This window comes from Takifugu rubripes, chromosome 6 (assembly GCF_901000725.2).
Source record: "Takifugu rubripes chromosome 6, fTakRub1.2, whole genome shotgun sequence".
In the NCBI taxonomy this organism is placed as follows: Eukaryota; Metazoa; Chordata; class Actinopteri; order Tetraodontiformes; family Tetraodontidae; genus Takifugu; species Takifugu rubripes.
Genome location: NC_042290.1, coordinates 4,081,218 through 4,101,760, shown reverse-complemented (window position 1 = coordinate 4,101,760; position 20,543 = coordinate 4,081,218). Strand labels below are relative to the sequence as shown.

The 20,543-nt window shown below is 42.2% G+C and overlaps 1 long non-coding RNA gene across 2 annotated transcripts; it reads right to left on the bottom strand.

The window, feature by feature from the left end:
- Positions 1–1,230: 1,230 nt before the first annotated feature.
- Positions 1,231–4,909, bottom strand: LOC115250200 (uncharacterized). 2 transcript variants are annotated; one of them, XR_003888790.1, is made up of 4 exons: positions 4,742–4,909; positions 2,921–2,962; positions 2,636–2,842; positions 1,231–1,302 (listed from the first exon to the last, which is right to left on the bottom strand). It is a non-coding gene; the product is annotated as an uncharacterized lncRNA (long non-coding RNA). The 2 variants fall into 2 exon arrangements; XR_003888789.1 differs by lacking the exon at positions 1,231–1,302 and having other exon boundaries at positions 2,552–2,842.
- Positions 4,910–20,543: the final 15,634 nt, after the last annotated feature.

Genomic DNA, 20,543 nt, shown 5'->3' with positions numbered 1-20,543 from the left:
TTTATGGACAGAATTTCTAGGTGCAGTCATGGTGTTGAGGGGATCCGGTTTGGTGACCTCAGGATCGCGTCTCTGCTTTTTGCGGATGATGTGGTCCTGTTGGCTTCATCGGCCCGTGACCTCCAACTATCACTGGATCGGTTCGCCGCCGCCTGTGAAGCGGCTGGGATGAGAATCAGCACCTCCAAATCCGAGGCCATGGTTCTCAACCGGAAAAAGGTGGAGTGCCTTCTCCGGGTAAAGGAGGAGATCCTGCCCCAAGTGGAGGAGTTTAAGTACCTCGGGGTCTTGTTCACGAGTGAGGGAAGAATGGAGCGGGAGATCGACAGGCGGATCGGTGCGGCGTCCACAGTAATGCGGGCTCTGCACCGGTCCGTTGTGGTGAAGAGAGAGCTGAGCCGAAAGGCGAAGCTCTCGATTTACCGGTCGATCTTCGTTCCTACCCTCACCTATGGTCATGAGCTTTGGGTCATGACCGAAAGAACAAGATCCCGGGTACAAGCGGCTGAAATGAGCTTCCTCCGTAGGGTGGCTGGGCTCTCCCTTAGAGATAGGGTGAGAAGCTCTGCCATCCGGGAGGAGCTCGGAGTAGAGTCGCTGCTCCTCCGCGTTGAGAGGAGCCAGATGGGGTGGCTTGGGCATCTAGTCAGGATGCCCCCTGGACGCCTCCCTGGTGAGGTGTTCAGGGCATGTCCCTCCGGTAAGAGACCCCCGGGGAGACCCAGGACACGTTGGAGAGACTATGTCTCTCGACTGGCCTGGGAACGCCTGGGGATCCCTCCGGATGAGCTAGAGGAAGTAGCTGGGGAGAGGGAAGTCTGGGATTCTCTCCTTAGGCTGCTGCCCCCGCGACCCGACCCCGGATAAGCGGCAGAGAATGGATGGATGGATGGATGGAGACACACTGACCAAAGTGGATTTGCCCACATCTGTCAAGCCCACAACAAGAGTTTATCATGAATGACAGTCGCTACATAAAAGAGATATCATACATTCTTCTTCTTTTATGATCTCTTTACAAAAAAAAGTCCCAATAGAGTCTAAACATCAACTTGTCTTGACAGAAATTTGATCATTAAGTTCATCCGGTGGAGTTATTTTTGATTTACAAATCAGCAGGAATAGAAATAACAGCACAAAAGCAACAGACCTTTAGTGTTGTAGGATACATTATTAGAATAGCCATTACATAGCCTACATGTTATTGTTGCCATGGCGATGCTGGTCCTGTTGCTATTCAGCAGCATTTCCTCTGCTGTTTTGTTCCACTGCAGCTCAACCATTAAACTTCCCAGTAAGTGTCTATAAAACAACATATATGTGCTTGAAACAAGGAAATATGACTGTTAAATGCAGGCTCATTAAATACACGGTCTTCGTTGGGTGATGTTGTGATCTGTTATAATGTGCTCTGTTTGGATAACACTGGGAAAAAAATCTGAAATAACAAGACAAAAACATGATATATGTGATATGTGATATAGGCGAGGCTCAGCATTGTTGGGTGGATCCCACATCACTCAAAGTTTCTAATAGCAGCTGCATGAAAACTAGAGTCAAAAGAACATTTCTTTCCCCAGCGCAAACATTTAAATCACTAACTTTGAAAGAGGGGTTGGATACTTTATTTCTATTAAATGTGTTTTTATTAAAGTGACTTACCTTTGAAGATGCCTGAATGAATATTAGTTGTTAATCTTTGGGTGTATACACGCACGCGCGCGCACACACACACACACACACACACACACACACACACACACACGACATAAACAATATATAGATAAGACAATTGTATTTTTCAGCTTATCTATAACAGTTTTTTTTAACAGTTTTTAAAATATATTTACACATTCTATCCTTTCAGGAAGGCTTTAGCCATTTTTAATCAGCCCCTTCTCAGACAGTTGGGTGTTTCATTTCACCCACCTCCCACCATATTATCTAGTCCCTTTACTGTTGTCTTCTATTGTCAAAGTGGGTAAGCCAGCAGGTGAACTTCACTGATGCTGACAGTAGGTAAATCTTTCTGTAACTTGGGGGAGTGAAATGCCAAGTTTAATATGAATATACTCCCTGACTGCTTTCATAAATCCATGAATATCCCGATGCTTTCACTTGCATCAAGCAGGTCCTGTCAAAACTACGTTCACTGCAGCGCCAAACGCAGCATACCAATGCCAAATAATGCTCTATAGATATTTTAAATAATGAAAAGCATAGTCCCTCAGGGTACGTCTTTTTGGTATGGATTTGTTTTTCATTTTTCTCACATGCTGATATGGTTATAACCATTTGCATTTAGGGTAATGGTTTGTTTTCCCATTTTTAAGAATGTTTAGCCTTCTTTCCTGATTTCATTGCACGTTTGTCTTTGCTCATAACGCACCACAGCGGATATAAAAAGAGTGGTGAAAGTCTGGATGCCAGGTAGCAGATTAAGAGATGTTTGACAGAAAACACTTAAATAGAAATTACAAATACGCTTGCATGCACTTATGCCTCATTTTATCATGTCATGTTCAGCCGAACTGCCGCCTCCACTGTGGTACTTAGACAATAAGAAGCCTTTTAAAAGCCTAAATGGAGAGGGAAGAGTGAGTTGATCATGGCTATTAAGTCTGCTTGGCTTCACCTGCAGGATCATGCATGTGGCATCATGCGCCGCCACAGCCTACAGGAGCGGCGTGGCGTGAGGATGAGTAGATGCGAAATGTGGGCACAGGCTGTGGGCGAGATCCGCTTCCTGGGTCTCCATAGAGATGACAGGCAGGCAGGAAGGCCTTCTGCACGCTCGGCGTCGCTAATTCAAGATGGCAGCCACAGTCGGACAAGCTGGCATCTAATGGTGCAGGTTTGAGGAGGTCATTACTGGTGACAACGTGGCGAAACATCTGTTTGTAGCAATTATGTGAAATACCTTAAATCATTTTCTGCGTGATCGAACTTTGTCCGCCGCCATCTGCCCACAATGAAACATTTATCAGTGACACAGATCCACAAAAAATGGACCATCTGTTTATCAGAGAAGGTCATTTGCGTTTATTTGTTCTTCATGACAATGGCATCTCATTTCATTTGGACGTTTTCGGTGGGCTGTTTTTTTGAAAAAAGAAGTTTATTTTTGTTCTACCCATAGATATATGCTGTATATTTACATTTCAATAAGGACAAAATCCTGTGGGCTGGTGTGTCACAGTGGAAAAGAAGGAAATTGAATGTGATGTTTAGATAAAGAGTACAGCCGCCCACTACAATATATGAAAATGAAAAAAAAAAAACCCTGATGAAAAACAGACAGTTAGAACAATTCAGCGGCGCACCAGTAACAAGGGAAGAATCACGGTAAAGCAGTTTACACTGGAGGCTGCAAGCTATAGATGCTACGGCCGGTACTGTAGATGTAGCTGTGATGTTGAAGGGCAAGAGGCATGAAAACAATTCACATGCCCCCCAGTGATAAAACAGTTTTAAATTCATTAATCTGTTCATGCAGGTTTTTTCAAAAGCAGGCAAATTGGTGGCCAAGGATGATGTATTGTTACTCCCACATGAGCAAGAAAGTTGAACCATTAGAGATCCTGATAGAATGGAGCCAGTTCTGCAGTTGGAGGGGATTAGGAAATGGAAGTGAAATATCCATTCCTCCGTCTGTGGGAGGAATAGGCCGTATCTAGAGAGAACCCAGGCGGGCATGGGGAGAAGACCTCAACCTCCCCCCCCCCCCCCATCCCAACAGAGAACCTTTTTGTGCGAGGGCTAACCACTGCGAAGCAAAAACTTTTTTGGATGAACCGATCTTCTGTCGTTCTTGGAATCTGTGCCCACCTCCAGTATGTCTAATTTGATGACTTCAATGTTGGTTCCTGATGCAGGGAATAATAATGAAAAATGAAAATGAATATAAAACCTTCCCATTGACCAATCACTGTCTAAATAACAAATTTACCAGGCTCATACCAGTAACTGCTTCATGCTAGTATCAGTTGTATGGAGGCAGTTACCACCATGCTACTACTATTCTGAGGTTGGGAAGTTTGTTGAAAAATATTTTTCTATGTTTTTTGTTCAAGTTAAATGTTTGTCACATTGGGTTACATCACGGTAAAGTAGTAAACTGTTTACAATCTTTTCAGGTCTGTCTTTATAGCTCAGTTTCGCGCCACATTTGGGACTATTTCTTGGAGAAGATTCAATAAAGTCCCAGCCAGCTGATGTCAGTGCTCAGAGAAACCCCACTGTGAACCTGGCTTATCCGAGACCTGTGTTCTGGCAGAGGCTTCTGCTGCTGTAAATTGGCTGTTACGCACTCACTTTTAAACTGTCAATTGTTCTCCCCTGGCTCACGTCATTTCTCCCCTTAAATCAAAAGCCCACATTTGTCTCAATAAGGCAAAATCAATTCAGCGAATACTGGGCTTTGAATTCCGTGTGGGTTCTGCAGGGAGAGGAGCTCGGCAAGCGCACCCTCTTCACCCTGTCAGAGCCATGTGTATTTATGTACTTGACCTTAAATAGATGTAATTAGCTAACTTCCATTTTGTCCTCTTCCGGTGCTCTGTCATTATATCAAGAGTGAGAAGATAACAGCTTGACTGTTCTTGTCCAAATGGGCCCACCGCTGGGAATAAATGACAAATCTACATCGAGTAACGAGCCTTTTTCAAACCCCTTTAATCAAACGAGATCTTTAAGATGAGTCATCAAAGCACCTGACAGGCTGGGTAACTCTCACCGTCACCTTTTGTGTTGCTATTGGAAGAAACCCAACAGGACCACTGATGCTAGAAAGCAGGAAGTTTTGCTTTTTGTAGTTGTTGCTTATGTCGTAGATCCTACACGCGACCTTGGAATAGCTTGGATATATTTCTGGACTCCCACCTGGTTTCTACTCAACACTCTTCAACAGTTACACACGACTGCGCAAGAAACTGGTCTGACCCAACTGAAGCCAAAAATGAGTGACCGATTATATCTCACATCTGTGGCTGTTTACTCATTCTGTTTATTCCTAACCAGGGCACACGGGGTGACTGGAGCCGTTCCCAATACCGGGAATATGCAAGCTCTACACAGAACTCTCCCTGAGATCAAATGCTTTTGTTGTGGGGCGATACCACAGAACCAAACCATCCAACACCTGGTTTTTTTTTTCTCAACATAACAATCTTGTATTACCAACATGCCTAAAAATGTAACAGTAGCAAAGGAGAGGTTGGTACACCTGAGTCACTAGTTGAAAGGAACTGTGTGACTATTTCAGAAGAAAAACCTAATCACTATGCTACTTTAGTCTTCAGTCCCTCAGAGACCCTTCAGACTAAGCTCTTGGTGTTTTGGTTCCGTGTGGTTTTTCTGGTTACTTATTGTTTCCTCCCATGGTCAAGCAAGTGCCAATTAGGCTGATTTAATCCTTTAAAGTGACTTTCAGCCTATGGGAGCCACAAGGTGTGTCACTAAATACACATTACCAGTAGATGTGTTTGCTAGTAACATCATACTTCCTGTCCTTTTTGTCTTTATTTTTTTCAGCTGCAGTTGTATGTTTGAATACATTCTTGCTTTAAAAAGACAATAGACTGCAAGCTGAGGGCTGCCTGGGGGTAATGACACACACACTTTTTGTTGTTGTGTTCCTCTGAGTCTTTGTGTTTGTTTTCATGCCAAGGTTGAACCGCTGGTTTTCAAAGGAATTTGGATTCTGCCCTGTGAGTCAGTCTGAAATTCCTGCTTTTACGTAACCTTTTGATAAAAGACACAAAATCTTTTAAAAACCTTTTTCAAAAACCTCATTTCATTCAATTTTTTCATTGAAACTACATTGAGGAAGAATGAAAGACTACATTTTGGTTTTGTACTAAATAAATTATAGCTCAGTCTGCATTAGAGCTTAAAGACGGAGGAATGTGCACATAATGTAGCAAATTAAAATGTTGCTCCTGAGAGACAATGCCGGTATTTGTATGAGAATGAGCTGCTGGTAATGTTTTCCTATTTTCTTTTTCAAAATCGAATATGTCCTGAAAGAAACTTCATGAAAATGTGCACAAAACAATGAAAACAGTAGTTTCCATACCAGGCCACTAGGGGGTGTGTATTGGCGTGAGGCAGCAACACACTCAGGCACAAACACTTTCTATATATCGTCGAGAGTGAAAAAAGTAAGGGATAAACACATTCAAGAGAAGTCTGTTGGTCCAAGTAAAGTGTTTTAAAATATTTTATTGAAGAAATACTGTTAAATTTAAGTCTGCTGCACAAAAAGTACTGCGGGATCCACCAAGATCAAAGCCAAGGGCTCTGATCATGAAGCAACATATTGTAACTTGTATTGCTATTACCTATATACTGTATATACAGTATATAGGTTTAAGACACAATAAGTAGGGAAATTAGCTGCCTGGTGGAGTTCTGCATCTCCGAGAGCTTATTTCTAGTTGATGATGTAACTATGCTTGTGCAAATTATTGATGGCAACCATAGTGCGGATGTGCAAGCACAACTTTCTGGAATGATAACTTCCCCCGCTGATACACTGTGGTGGCCTGGCACTGTTTTGGTGGGTCGATGTCTATAATGGGGGTATCTTTTTGCCCCCCTCTCACATAACTGGCCAGCTAACTGAGCTGTTGTCCAGTTGCCCAGCCCATTGGCACACGCCACTGGCTGTCGGTCAGAACCTGTCAGTCACCCAGTTGCTGGATGGGCTGGGCTAACAGGATCAGAAAGAGAGCAGCTTAGGTGAGGAGTCTGGATCACGAGTCAAGCTCAGCAGTCTTGTCTAAGTTTGGAGATAACTTGGAAGTTTTGGTCTGAAAATCCAGCACTTTGTCAGTTTTGTTTTGTCTGGGCTCCCTGATGGGAACCACAAATGTTTCACTGCTAACATGCTCGTGTAAAGGACTCATAAATCATAACTCCTCATCTACTGCTCCTTCAGTATAGTAGACTGAATATTTTATTTTTAGGTCCCTTTATAAAATGTGGTTATAAAGGGACTTGATATTAGCTTGTACAAGAAAAGTAGCCACCATTTTGACATTTTATGTGCCAGAAACTCAATCACAATAGAACTGGGGGGGTTCTATTACCTTTTTGTTTCCTTTCACTGGTATTCCATCAGGACCTCATCACTGTCAAATTGAATGTGTGGCACAGCCCTGAGTGAGCTGGATAACAGCACAAGCCACTTGTAGAGACTTGGAAATTGAATTTCAGACTCCCCTTGAAAAAAGATGCTTTCTTATTATTTCGAACCCATTACTGCTGCATGTGGTGATGAGAGCCAGTTCACAATATTGCTCACAAAATGCGTTTGTCTACGCTGTTAAGCAACGGAGGCTAAAATAGAAGGACGCGGGGATGGAGTGAGTCTGAGTGCAAAACTGAGCGTAAAGCTAAGGGAGGAGGCGGCAAGATGACATTTTTATCTCTGTTGTGCTGACTCAGCCTGACTCTCCCTCCGAGAAGCTGATGAGGAGGAATGGCCTTGTGGAAGAACCAACCGGGTGCATCTATACCTGTCATCATCATCCGAATCCCGGACTGCTGAATCTGCAGGTCCACCCCGTGCCCCCCCTCCCCCACGTCGATGGGAAATTACCTGTCTGCGTTTGCCTGACACCCTCTCCGTCTGCAGCCGGAGCACTCATCCTCTGTCCGCGGCGCGCCACTACCCCGCTCAACCCTGTCAGCACGGGTCGATGAGTGCTTCTTTAAGCCCCACGTTAAATACGGGACTACATTCCTCATCCCTGCCGGGGCTTGTGACAACAGCCATTTTCCAAACGGGAGGAAAAACTCAGAGGGGAAAAGAAGCTAATAAATAATAATAATAAAGAGTTTTAGGTGGGGCTTTTTCCTGGTTTCAATGGTGGAAGGTAGGAATTACAGAAAAGAAAACTTTTTTATGGTCCACGACCAAAGCCACAGCACTGCCAGTGTAGTCTCTTACACCCCACATTTTGATAGAGCCAGGCATTTTCCTTGTCAGGCACAGTTTCTCATGGTTTTCCTCAAAAGCAAATTCTTTAATGAGCTTTTATGTTAAGTCTCTTACCCGGCTGTTAGCTAAAAGCTCCTTAGTTCGTGTTTTGATCAAAGCATTTTAATGTGACAGTATACAGTCACACTACATCGTGAAATCATTTAAAACCAACCTGTATTACACGTCACTGGTGTTTGTTTTGCAAATCAAGTCATTTCTTTATGTTTTTACAGGTAGCTACAAATTCAACAGGACTTGAGTCAAATCAAACAGAATTTTAGGACGACCACGACTTCTTTTTCATGATTTATGTGCAGCAGCACACGCATACGACTGACTTCCATTATGGTCAGATATCAATATTGCCAATAGCATGGTGCTATTTTTAACTACTTCAAACTCAGTTCCACATGTTGGAGGAAAAAAAAAAAGTAAAATTGGTTGTAAACTGTAGAACTGCATGCAGAACTGTTACTACGGTAAACAGCTGCTGTCAATTTCAAAATCAAAATGGCCACCAGGGCACATGAACAAGCAATGCTGATTCCAAGTAATGGTTTCATCTTAAAAGCATAATGAAACATCTAAATGTCAAAGAAAATCCAATCCAATCCAGATACGCCTTCAGAGCTGCATGATGATCTCCGGCCCCGCTGACCCGCTGTATAAGTACTGTTTTGTATGTGTTTCTGTGCCCGTCCTCTCCTCTCCTCTCCTCTCCTCTCCTCTCCTCTCCTCTCCTCTCCTCTCCTCTCCTCTCCTCTCCTCTCCTCTCCTCTCCTCTCCTCTCCTCTCCTCTCCTCTCCTCTCCTCATCAAGCAGACTAGGTCTTGTGTAGTTTTTCTGCTTCCCCCCCTATTTATTTACAGGTATCGCCACCCTCGGAGCTGCATGATGACCTCCGGCCCCGCTGAAGTGATTGTATATCATATTTTTTGTGTGTGTTTCTGTGCTCTGTGCCTCTCCTCCCCTCTCCTCTCCTCTCCTCTCCTCTCCTCTCCTCTCCTCTCCTCTCCTCTCCTCTCCTCTCCTCTCCTCTCCTCTCCTCTCCTCTCCCTTCCTCTCTTCTTTCCCCTCCTCCTCCTTCTCCTTCTCCTCTCCTCTACCTCCCCTTCACTCTACTTCTCCTCTCCTCTACCCCTCCCCTCTCCTCTCCTCTCCTCTCCTACCTATTCTATCCTCTACCTGTCCTTCCCCTTCTCCTCTCTCTCTACCCAGCCCCCCCAACAGCAGGAGGGTCCCCCTACATGAGCCTGGTCCTGCTCCAGGTTTCTTCCTGTTAAAGGGGAGTCTTTCCTTGCCACTGTTGCTTGTCTGGGGTCAGGCCCTGGGATTCTGGAAAGCACCTTGAAAAAATTTTGATTGTAAAAGACGCCATATAAATAAAGATTGATTTGATTTGATTTGAAAAAGGAATGTATGGAAGGCCCAGAGAGATTAAATCACTTTTTGTGATGGCAATGAATGTTGCCGTGCAGCAGCACATTTTTCTGTGTCGCTGGTCAATGCCACAGGACCTTCTAACTAAAGTTGATCCCAGCAGCACCTTTCTTTTCTTTATATTGAGCTGCTCTTGTAAAACCTCTCAATATAGAATGGGGAGGTTTTACAGTCTCATGTGCTTAATAAGGTCTGCGGTGTTAGAAAAGTGCCTCCCTGTCCGCCCACACACACATCAGAGACTGTGCAGGGACTGGAACACTTTCTGCATTTGTTCACCTGCAGTTGACATGAGAGATGGTATCAGGCTGAAGAAGCCTCTGCCTCTGTGTCCCATTGCTGCTTTGGAGGCCTTTTTATTTGATAGGGCATTATGATTTATTAATATAGACCCCTATGAAACAGAAACATAAAGAATTTGCAATCACACCACGCAAATCCCTCTCCAAGCATCTACAATGCCTCCAACCAATTTGCACTACACACAGACTGTATATACAGCAGGGCAGGAGCATGTTTATTTTTTATTTTCCTTTAAGCTAATCATTGCTTGCACATAATCAGCATCATCACCATGCTTCATACAGCAGAATTGTTCTCGGGATGAAATAAATAATTTAAAAAGCGGCAGGCAAACAAGCCACAGTATTAATCATTGTTTCGTGCTTGGATGCATCTTAACAATTGCTCCCTTTTAAAACTAACAGACTTGATAAAACCAATTAAATAATAGCACTAAAGGTATTAATAAGCAGGACAAAAGCCAAACATTTCCAAATGAAACAATTCTTGATGGAGGAATCATCCCTGGCACTCTGTCTTTTAAGCTGTTTTCCTTTTCTCCCTTGTGATTAACATGCATGAGAGTACTCTGTTAGCGTAGCATTGTAGCTAATCAACGGCTGATGGTCCTTGCATTGGAGGCACAGAGGAACAACAGGGGGTAAACTTAGACAGATTAGGGGTTCTTGGAAGACTCTTTCAGAGGCATGAAAATCCTACAATTATCTTTTAATGAGGCCTTGCAGTTTGTGCTTCATCTGCTTGTACTGATTCTCAAGCAGTGCCTTATTTTATTCTTGATAAAACAGATTTAAAACAGATGGGTTTGCTTATTCTAGCATTCAAGATTTGCTCAAGATGCCACCATCATTTGACACCCCTTTTTTGTGCCACCAGATCGGGGCACACCTATTTACCATTAACTACAAAGCAGAACAAGGCTGAAATATGGAGTGAATGAGAACAAAAAAGGAATAAACTACTCTCAGCTTCACAGCGGCTGCAACTGGAGCCTCCTATCTACTCGGGTGTGATGTCACGCGCTTTGCACAATGGTTTGAAGATATTGTGATGTTCCACAAGCTCTGTCAGGTGCCTTTTTAAAAGCTCGCCAGGGAATTTTTAATGGGGTTCAGGTCAGGGCTGTGACGCCGCCACCACCCCGATTCACTGCAGGGGTGGTTCTGAGGAGGTGATGAGCTAATTTCTAATAATTCTAATAAAATCAAGGCCAAAAAGTTCAATCTTGGCATTATCAGGGAAAATAATCTTGTTTTCCACAGTCTGGGGCTTCTCCAGATCTTATCTCTGAGCTATGTCAGTCATTTTTTTTTTTAATTGATGGGTTTTACTCTGATATGAGTCGCCAGCTAAAGAAGGTTGGGTGTCTTTCTGAGTCAGGAGGACTCCCATCAATGTATAGAAACATCTCAACAATCATGACAAGGAAAGTTTTTCACTTTCACAACTGATTATGGAAAAGTTTGGGGCTGATTTTGGCATAACCATGCTTCAGACACAACAGGGAAAACCAAAACAAATGTGTGATTTCATGTAATCGTCCACTTTGCCTTTACTAACAAACATGACCACCTGCTGGTGGCATAGTTACCCCCAAACAACCAGGCAAGTGGAAGATCTATGGTAAATATTTTAAATTATGCCTTTCACCGCCCACAACTTATTTCTTTAAAGCTCAAAAACAGCAAAGCTGGAAGGTTACAGACAGGTAAACCTATTGTTCTTTAGCTTTTTTCTCTCATGCATCTTTTATAGCCTCGCTCAAGAATCACACTGCTGTTTTTCCTTTGGCTTGTTTACTGCATTTTAGATTCCGCAAGCCGCTTTGTCACAAGCTGACATTGCTCGCGTGGAGCTTTCATGTGCTCTTTCGTTTGGGGATTCGACTGCTTAGGCTAAAGGCAGCAACTTCTTAAATACAGAGCCAAAAATTCCGGAGGCAAAGAGGCAACATGTTTTTAAAGGTGAAACTGTATACAACCACTTCAACCTAGTGTGGAAAACCTAGTTAATTGTTTGGTTGTTTGTTTTTTTTACATGCGTTAGCTTATTTCTTTATGTCTGCACCATCTTGAATTCTGGCCTTACTTAAACTGGTGTGTGGACCAGCAATATCAGCCATACCTGTGAGCTGTGCATGGAAGCCGGATATAAATAAGATAGTTGGCTGCTTATCCACCTCGATAAAAAGGTGCTTGTGTATGTGTCAGGTGTGAATATGCACTTTGTGTAAACGTATTGATCTCTCCAGAACTCAAAATGTAGGCTTCCGCACCACCTCTGGCCTTTCGCTGCACATTCGACAGATGATATAACATCATGTTATATCATGTTATAACATTTGGGACAAAAAAAGAACCAAAGGCATTAAACTAAAGTCAGACTCCTGGGGAGGTTAAACTAGTTCAGATACCCAGAGAAGTGCTCATGAGCAGAGTGTGTAAACTCGGTCGCTTGGCCTGTTTACCACACACATTGTTTGGGACTGAAAGTGTGTGCTTTGAAACCACAGAAGACGAAAAATCTTTAGATAAAAGTCCAGTAGAATTCAGTTGCTGAAGCATGTGGATAACTAATCCAAGAACCCTCACACAGTCCACGTTTAAATTTACAGTGCTTCTATACAGCAGCTAAATAAAATCTATGATTTGCTGCTCTTGTGATTACAGTTTAACTGCTTGATCCATTTTTATGAAGAGCCGTCAGCAATCTCTCAGTTCATTATTTATTTTTATTTTTTTGTGGGACTGTAAATCAAATCTTAAACAGTTGTACAACTCACCGAACTGTTTTAATACAATTAATTGTTTGCTTGCTAAAATATGCAAGTGTGTGTTAGGAATAGTACGAAGTGACAGAATTGCATCTTTGCACAAAATCACTTAAGAGCACCTCTGTTTTATTAAGACAGTTATGGAAAAACTGGGACACACACTGGGGAACTGAGCAAAAGCCGCTGTGGCGGTGAGAAATCATCAGCTGGCATCGAACACATGCAGTTACTGATGTGGGAAATCGGCAGACGAGTTGCAATAAAAACTCATTTTTCATCATCTGCCTAAGTTACAGTTAAAATCAGGCCACCGCTGTATGCACAGGTCAGAAGGTTTTGGGTTTGATTCAACAGTAGCTTGGAACAAACTTGAGATTAACATTTCCCGATACACTCTTGTGGAGCTGATACTAAATTCTAACTTCCAAGTTTAACTTCCAATTCCCAATTCCAATTAATTTCCAATTCTAACTTCCAAGTGCTTTACGACCACACCGCAGACAAGACTGTTAGTAACAAAGCAATTGTGAGTTTGGCAAACCAAGCATCGCCAAGGATTTTCTGTCATCGCACGGTTTTCTACCAATTCTTTAGTATAGATCAATTAGCAATTAAGATGAATTATTCAGAGCTCTGCTTAAAGGAACGCTGTGCTGTAAATGAGCTGGAAATGATATTGATCATCAGACTTCCCCATTAATCCTTATCAATCCCCTCAGTTACTCAGCAGATCAATTCCAAATAAGCCAAAACGGCACTTTTGTGTGTGCAAAACATTAATAAGTGTCAAAAGAAAAAATCTTAATTGTTTTGGTTTCCTTTCAGCTTATGCAAAAGCGCAAACAGCCAGAGGACAGCGTCGATTTTTGTGGCTCCTTATCGCCGCAGGCCCTGGTCTCTGTGCAGCTTTTAAAGCTTGTGCAGAAATAATGTACCGCTGCTCCAGCTATAAAGCATGCTTGCATGCATCCCCGCAACAAAGCAAGGTAAAAGCTCTGTCATTGTTTGTGTTTCATTTACACACACAATATGCCACATGAACCCATTTCTCCTGACAAAACACGAACAAGGGCTGAGTGATGTGAGGAAGCCTTGGGAGGCATCGCCTTAGATGTATGGCAAAAAATAGAAGTTGTGACAGCCTCGTCGGCGAGTGCGAGCGCAGCCGACGAGTCCTCATCAGTTTCCATTACTGTGGCGCGCTGTGCTGCGCGTTGTTGTTGCTGGTGTTTGGATCCAGCTGCAGGGTAATTAATGGCTCTGGTCAGACAGGAGCGGGAAAAAGGCCGGCCAGATGAAAAAAGGTCGGGGATCGGCTCTTCGACGGCGTGAGATCGAACTGGCTTAAATGGTTATCAGCTCTCAGATATTGATGTGTTTCACCTGTGCACGACTGACGGGGGAGGCCTTGGTGAGGTGTCACTGTGGCTTTTACAGGCCACCACCTTAAAGATCAGGAAAGATTAAGGGCATGAAAAAACACTTTTTGTGCGTTTTTTTGTGTTACATCGTAATGACTGTTTCCTTCAAGGTTAGACACTGGACGGATGTGTTTGGTTTTTTTTTCCTTTCCTTTTGTAAATATTTTTCAGAATATTGTCATACCAGGCACCACCACAAGACCCTTTTCTTGCTCTTTTTAAATGACCTTAATCCAATCATGATTTCATTTTTAATTGCCAGACATTAATGGCAACAAAGTTGATTTACAAACTACCGGAATTGTTGCATCACTATGTAACGGAAACTGGGCTTTCAAAGTACCTTTAAATGTGGTAAGTCAACCACAGTTGACTTTTTGGGGATAAGTTGAGCTAACACACCCAGAAAATTGGTGAAAGTCACTCTACTGCACGTGCAGAGATCCGGCTGACCCATAAAGGAGACGTTCTGCTGATACAGCTGGTTAAACATTAAGTGGAAAGGTGCACCGAGCAGCTGTTACAGTGTGCGACATTGTCCATCGTCATGCCAATTTACCTGCGGGATGCTAAGTTCTTAGCTGACTACTGTTGATGTGATGTCATATGAAAAGGAGAAATGGCCCACTAACATGCTGAAAAAGGACAGATCACCACCCATCGTAGCTGAATTGACATGATTTCGGCAATAAATAAATTACACTTCCAAGCATGTACACTGGGACAAAGACAAAATGTAGCGCCTCCGGGAAAAAAAATGCTCTCTACTTAAAATTGTATTGGTAATGCAATTCACTTGTTAGAGTTTGAACTTTATGAAGGAACAATTGTGAAATGCAAAAAAATAATAGGCTGTGAGGAGCAGGGCACTCATTTGATCCACATCTCACTTCTGCTGAATGGTGTGAAAAATAATAATAATAATTCATCCCATCCCCAAATAGCCAATTGATTAATTTTGTTGTCTTGTTGGAATGTTGTGGTGCGGTTGTACCCCGAGGGGTCAGTTATCACCTATCTTTCATTAGAGTTATCAACAATATACAGACTTCAGCAAGGGCAAACTCTTAGGCGTCAGTTTTGTGTTTACTAGTAGTTTCTTTATTAGCGGTCCCTTACTATAAAGATAATTAATCGTCCGACTGCTGAACTCTGGCATCTGCTGTGATTTCACGTTCATCACATTAACTCTCTGTTGTCTCGGTTGCACAAACAAATGGAGATTCACGAGACACAAAACTGGCAGGGTCGAGATTAAATTAATTCAATTCGAAAACGCTGATGAAGATCGCGGAGAATAAAAACCAAAATGTTCTTTTCAAACCTTCCTGCGGTGATAACTTCCTGCTCTGCCAGTGTTTACTGATCTCTGTCCCCAAAATATGTGGGAGGGAATCGAGCGGAGGTGGCCAGAGCTGTGATGGTGGGAGGCCACAGTGGAGAAGACGAGAGGAAGAGCAGATGGTGAGGAATTCTCAGGGTTTACTTCAGGAGAGTTCGGCCTTTACGGCTCATATACTGACTTAATTATGAGACAAAGGGGAAAGTGAGCTTCTGGAGGAAGAGAAATCTTCATTAATCCTATGAGCTATGACGAAGTGGAGGTAGATCATTTATTGATTGCATACTGTAGTGTAAAATATGACCCTCGGATTTAAAGGGACAGCTCCCCTCAAAGCGATATTACACATCTGTCACATCACCCATCCATCTTCTGTTAACCAGCAACACCTAACAAAGGTCAGGGGTCATTGGAGGCAGAAATCTAGGTCACTAATCCACCAAACACCCACAGACAATTTAGGGTCTCTAATCAGTCACATAGCTGGAAACAGAGTTCCCACAGAGACATGCTTGTATATGCTTGAGGGCAATACTATATAATTTTGGCTATTATATTATTATTCTTTTATATTTGACCCAAAATGACACAGGTCCATTTGTAAGGGAACATTATGGAGGTTGTACCATAGACCATTGAATACCTTTGTGATGTGTGACAAGACTGACATAGCTGACAATACCTCAGAAATGCCACAACAGATGAACAACGAAACAAACAGACAGGAAATAGAACAATTACTGAGGAAATGTAATCAGACGGATCAAAGCTGCCATGTGTCTGAAAGCCTTTGTGACTAGATGCAAACAAGGACAGCTTGTTGCATTAATTAAGAGAAAAAGGTGTTCAAGGTGAGCTGGAGAAAAACATTGCAGTAAACAAGATGGAAATGTGATAATTTTTCTGCACAATAACACAATATTTTAAAAAAAAAGTTCTTTTAAACTGATGTCATTCAGAAAAATGGTCTAAAAAGAGATTAAATGTAAAATAAAAACAGCCGTTGTATGCATTAAATATGTACAAATTTGCCATTAGTAGTGAAAAATAAGCTTTTTGAAATGAGCACCTTCTTTCACTGTTGTACGTGTGAGTCACCTGATCACTGCACCAGGAAGTTTACCAGGATGTACTTTGCATATAAGAACTCAATGAGTTAAGGTCAAACATAAAGGTGGATAATCTTTTATCTTTTGTTGAATCAATATTAGTCCAGACACCAGACCCCCACATTCATGAAAAGTCCCTGAATTACATTCAAAGAGACAGATCAGAAGCCACTATGACCTTTTCTGCACCGTACACAACAGTGACAAACAGTGTCGTGTCCGGACGCCGATCCTGTGCTAACACAGAGAGGACACAGCAGGACAGTATCAACCGCTAACAGAGTCTTCGCTCTGGGTCTCCATCTGTTACAAGATGACTGAGAGCCGCGAAATTGGATCCCCTGTTTAATGGAAACACAACTGTCCTGTCAGTTATGTTCCAGCAAACACAATCCAAGCAGCACCTTCCTTTCACGGAGGTCTATGCTTTAAGAGACCATGAAAAAAACCCACCTTTAAAACCCCTCAAATGTAGCAATCATCTCTGATTAACGGAAGCTTAATCGTCTTCCCGTCGTCCTCTAGTTCTCATGATAACCGCTCATCTGTTATCTCTGGTTCCAGCCCAGATAGTCCTTTTCGATTTGGCTGTAAGGAAGCAAAGAAGCGGTGTTGCCTTCCAGGTAACATCTGCAGCTTGATAACACCACCGCACCCGTTATATCAGAGGCTGCTGTAGAGCTTCTCGCTTTGTTATGGGATGATCAAACACTCATGGGGCTCTGGGATGAGCTGGACAGAGGACCATCTTGATAGTCAGAATTCTCTGGAGTGTTTTGTCTCAGAACTGGAGCTGGACATTTCAACGACTGGCAACACAGGCCACAGTGTCAGAACAGTGTCATTATCACAAATGATACAACATGATTGTGATCGGCTGGTCTAGAAAACAGCAAACCCTTGTTTTAACCTTACTGTTACTGATTGTTGATTTCCCTCTTTTAATTTATAAGTTTTTTAGAAAAATAACTAAAGGTAGACTGTTACTTCACTACTTCGATGTGGTCAGCAGACAGAGATTGAACCAGTTACCGTTCTGAAGTCTCTAAACTACTTTATTTGTAGACTCGGGTAAATTTTGTATGCAGCGAATCAACTTTAAAATCAGATTTATGATATTTAGGGATGGCACATAACAGGTACAGTAACCAGACATAGAAAATGAAATGACGACAGGGATTAGGTGTGAAGACTAAAATGATACTTTGGAAGTCCGTTTTAGCTGCGACACCACAGACAGGACAGGTAGACGAAAAGACAAAAACTTACTGCAAATGTAACAACTTAAAACACCGATGTCAGGATGCCACACTCACTGACTCACTGTGTGGGAATACTCACACTAACAGCGTATGTGATCTGCTGCTTTGTCTTGGCTCCAGCAGGCTCAAACTTCATCCTGTCACTTTGTCCTCGGGTGTCACACTAATCGCTCATAAGCCCTCCTCAAAGAGAGTTCAATTACACCTGCTGACCTGAGCCCAGAAAGGTCAGAGGACTGATGCCTCACGATAGCGGCTAGAGAATCAATCAAAGGCTGAATAAAATATATACATATAGCAGGAAAACACAATGTTCTTTTACTGCTGAGACAAGGCTGACAAAGCTGTCGATGCCACAGGAGTGTCACAAACAAAACAAACTTTGCTACGCAGTTCATATAACAATTACTAAGAAATGTAATCAGATGTGGGCCAAAGCTGCCATGTGTCTGAAAGCCTTTGTGACTGGATGCAAACAAGGACAGCTTGTTGCATTAATTAAGACAAAAATGTGTTCAAGGTGAGCTGGAGAAAACTGTCGCAATAAACAAGATGGCAATCATATTTGGTCTTTCGCAAGATTAAAGTAGATTTATTTTTTCATCATGCGATTTTATGTTGAAAGCAGGACGTCTATGTCTTAATGGAAAAATAATGGGAAAGTATTCACATCATTAATAAAGGATAAGAGCAGGTCTGAAGTGTGTTCCTCAACTTTTAGTAAAAGCTTACTAAACCTAATTAGTAAAAGCTGAATCCAGGTTTTTTTCCCCGTGTGTCATACGCACAGCCATGGTGGTATCCCAAGGCTATTCCCCCAACCCCAACATATACTTAGGGATGAATTAATTGAAGATAAGCAAACCTGCTTCCTTAATTGTGTAATTATTAAAGAAATAGGACGTTGAGTTTTATATCATATTCCAGCGTGTCGAACTTTCAGACTGTTTTCAGACTTTCAGACTCCTGCTTTGCAAGACTGGCTGTGAGATGCTAACATCGGGTAAAAAGCAGCACCTACCTCTAGTCTCGGCATCGCCTCTCTGCCATGATGGCCTGTGACAAAATGTTCACGCCTGAGGAGCTGAAAAGAGAACACTTCTAAAATTGTGTAGAACACTGTTGAGCTGGCTCAGAGACACCGTGAACCGTGAACCCAAACCAAAGTTGATTTGTCTGTGCTAATTGTAACTGCAGGGGAGGAGTCTTATTTAAGGCTTTGGCTGGATCTGTAAGTATTTTTGTCAAGAGTCGCATTTAGAAGAAGCACAGCAGATATGTTGTTTACAATATCCGGACCACCAGATCCATCCAGGCCTGATCAAAATTTCCAGCTACAGCTACTAATAAAGGACTATATTATGCTAATTGTGGTCCTGAATCTCCACCCCATCTTCTGCACTCCAGCTGTAAAGAACATAGCTTCAAGTCTTTCTTGCATCTCCAGTTCGACAGATATCTCCGTAAAGTGCTGAGCCCCGATGCCCGAGACAATTACCACACACTAATAATGAAAAGAAACGGCTGCCGAAAGACAAGTCCTGATGATGTGCAGCGCAGAATAAAAGGTAACGGAGGGAAGGGAGGAGAGTTGAATGATAGATAAGATGAAAGGTACTCGAAGAAACATACTCCATCTCAGATACTACACCGGCCTGCTGACAAAATACATAGTGGTCTTCAAACAGTGAAGGACATGTTTATGTTTAATTAGATTCTATTTTATCCTAAGATCGTGATGTAAGAAAATGAGAAAAATGTAAAAAAAAGTCTGAAAACTGAGACTGTAACTCTGCCATTCCTGTCCTTTTATGCACTTTTTTTGCAGATGGTTGTGGCATTTATGGCTGAGTAGGTTGTTATATCAGCTCAATAGTCATCTCACTAGAATTTTTTTCTAGCATAATTTATCAAACTATTAATTTGTAAGGTTTTTTTTCTCTCTAATTTCCAGGTGTCACAAGCTCACACCAAATGTCTCTTTAGCACATTAAGCAGGTGGTGACAAATTATAGATAATCATTTTTGATTGAGAATATCAATAAGATGAAAACTCAGTCTTCGTGAAGCAGTTCCTGCCCCCCCCCCCCCCCCCCCACACACACACACACACACCACCAAACCCCCACACATACATTCAGCTGAAATGTGTAATTAGTTGTGTCAAATGTGGCTGCACATGTGGAATGGGACAGAAACAGCCGACTCCAAGTCGATTATTTTCTGCTTTTTTACAGAAGTCTAAAATTAAATTGAATTATATCCAAAGTACTTTAGCTCCGTTGGAGTTCCCCAAAGCTAACTATGGTGTTGCTAAACTTCCCTTCATCAGCTTTACCTCCTCTGTTCTGCCTGAGCTCACCATAACTAAATCATGTGCACTCTTGGTCCCCATCTTCCACTGGATCAAACCATTATAATGTATGTTACATCTCACATCTGTATAATAAACATAACGTAGGCTGTGATGTGTTTTTGTGTGAGGAAAGATGGTTTAAACAGATTTTCTTGTTGTTTTTTTTTGTAACAGGAATCCTGTTTTCTACCAAAAATTCTAAATATTTTATAATTATAAACAGTTTCTCATACTTTTCCTGTTGGAACTGAAGCCAAATAGTTTTGTTGTTTACTGCATGTGAAACACTGTATGAAATGTACATTTTTAAAATGCATATTTGACATCTAAGGGTATTCTATCGACCTTCTTGTCATCAGGGCGGCTGTTTACTGGGGAAGTCACTCCCAGCACTTCCAGTGTTAATCAATGACATGCTAATTGCGTGTACGTGTGCATCTAAATCAAACTACACTCCTCACTCAATTGGTATGAATGCAACCTAACTTTTTGTCTACAAACCAGTTTGCAGTAGATTATCAGTGGCGTGAAACTACCACCAACCACTAGG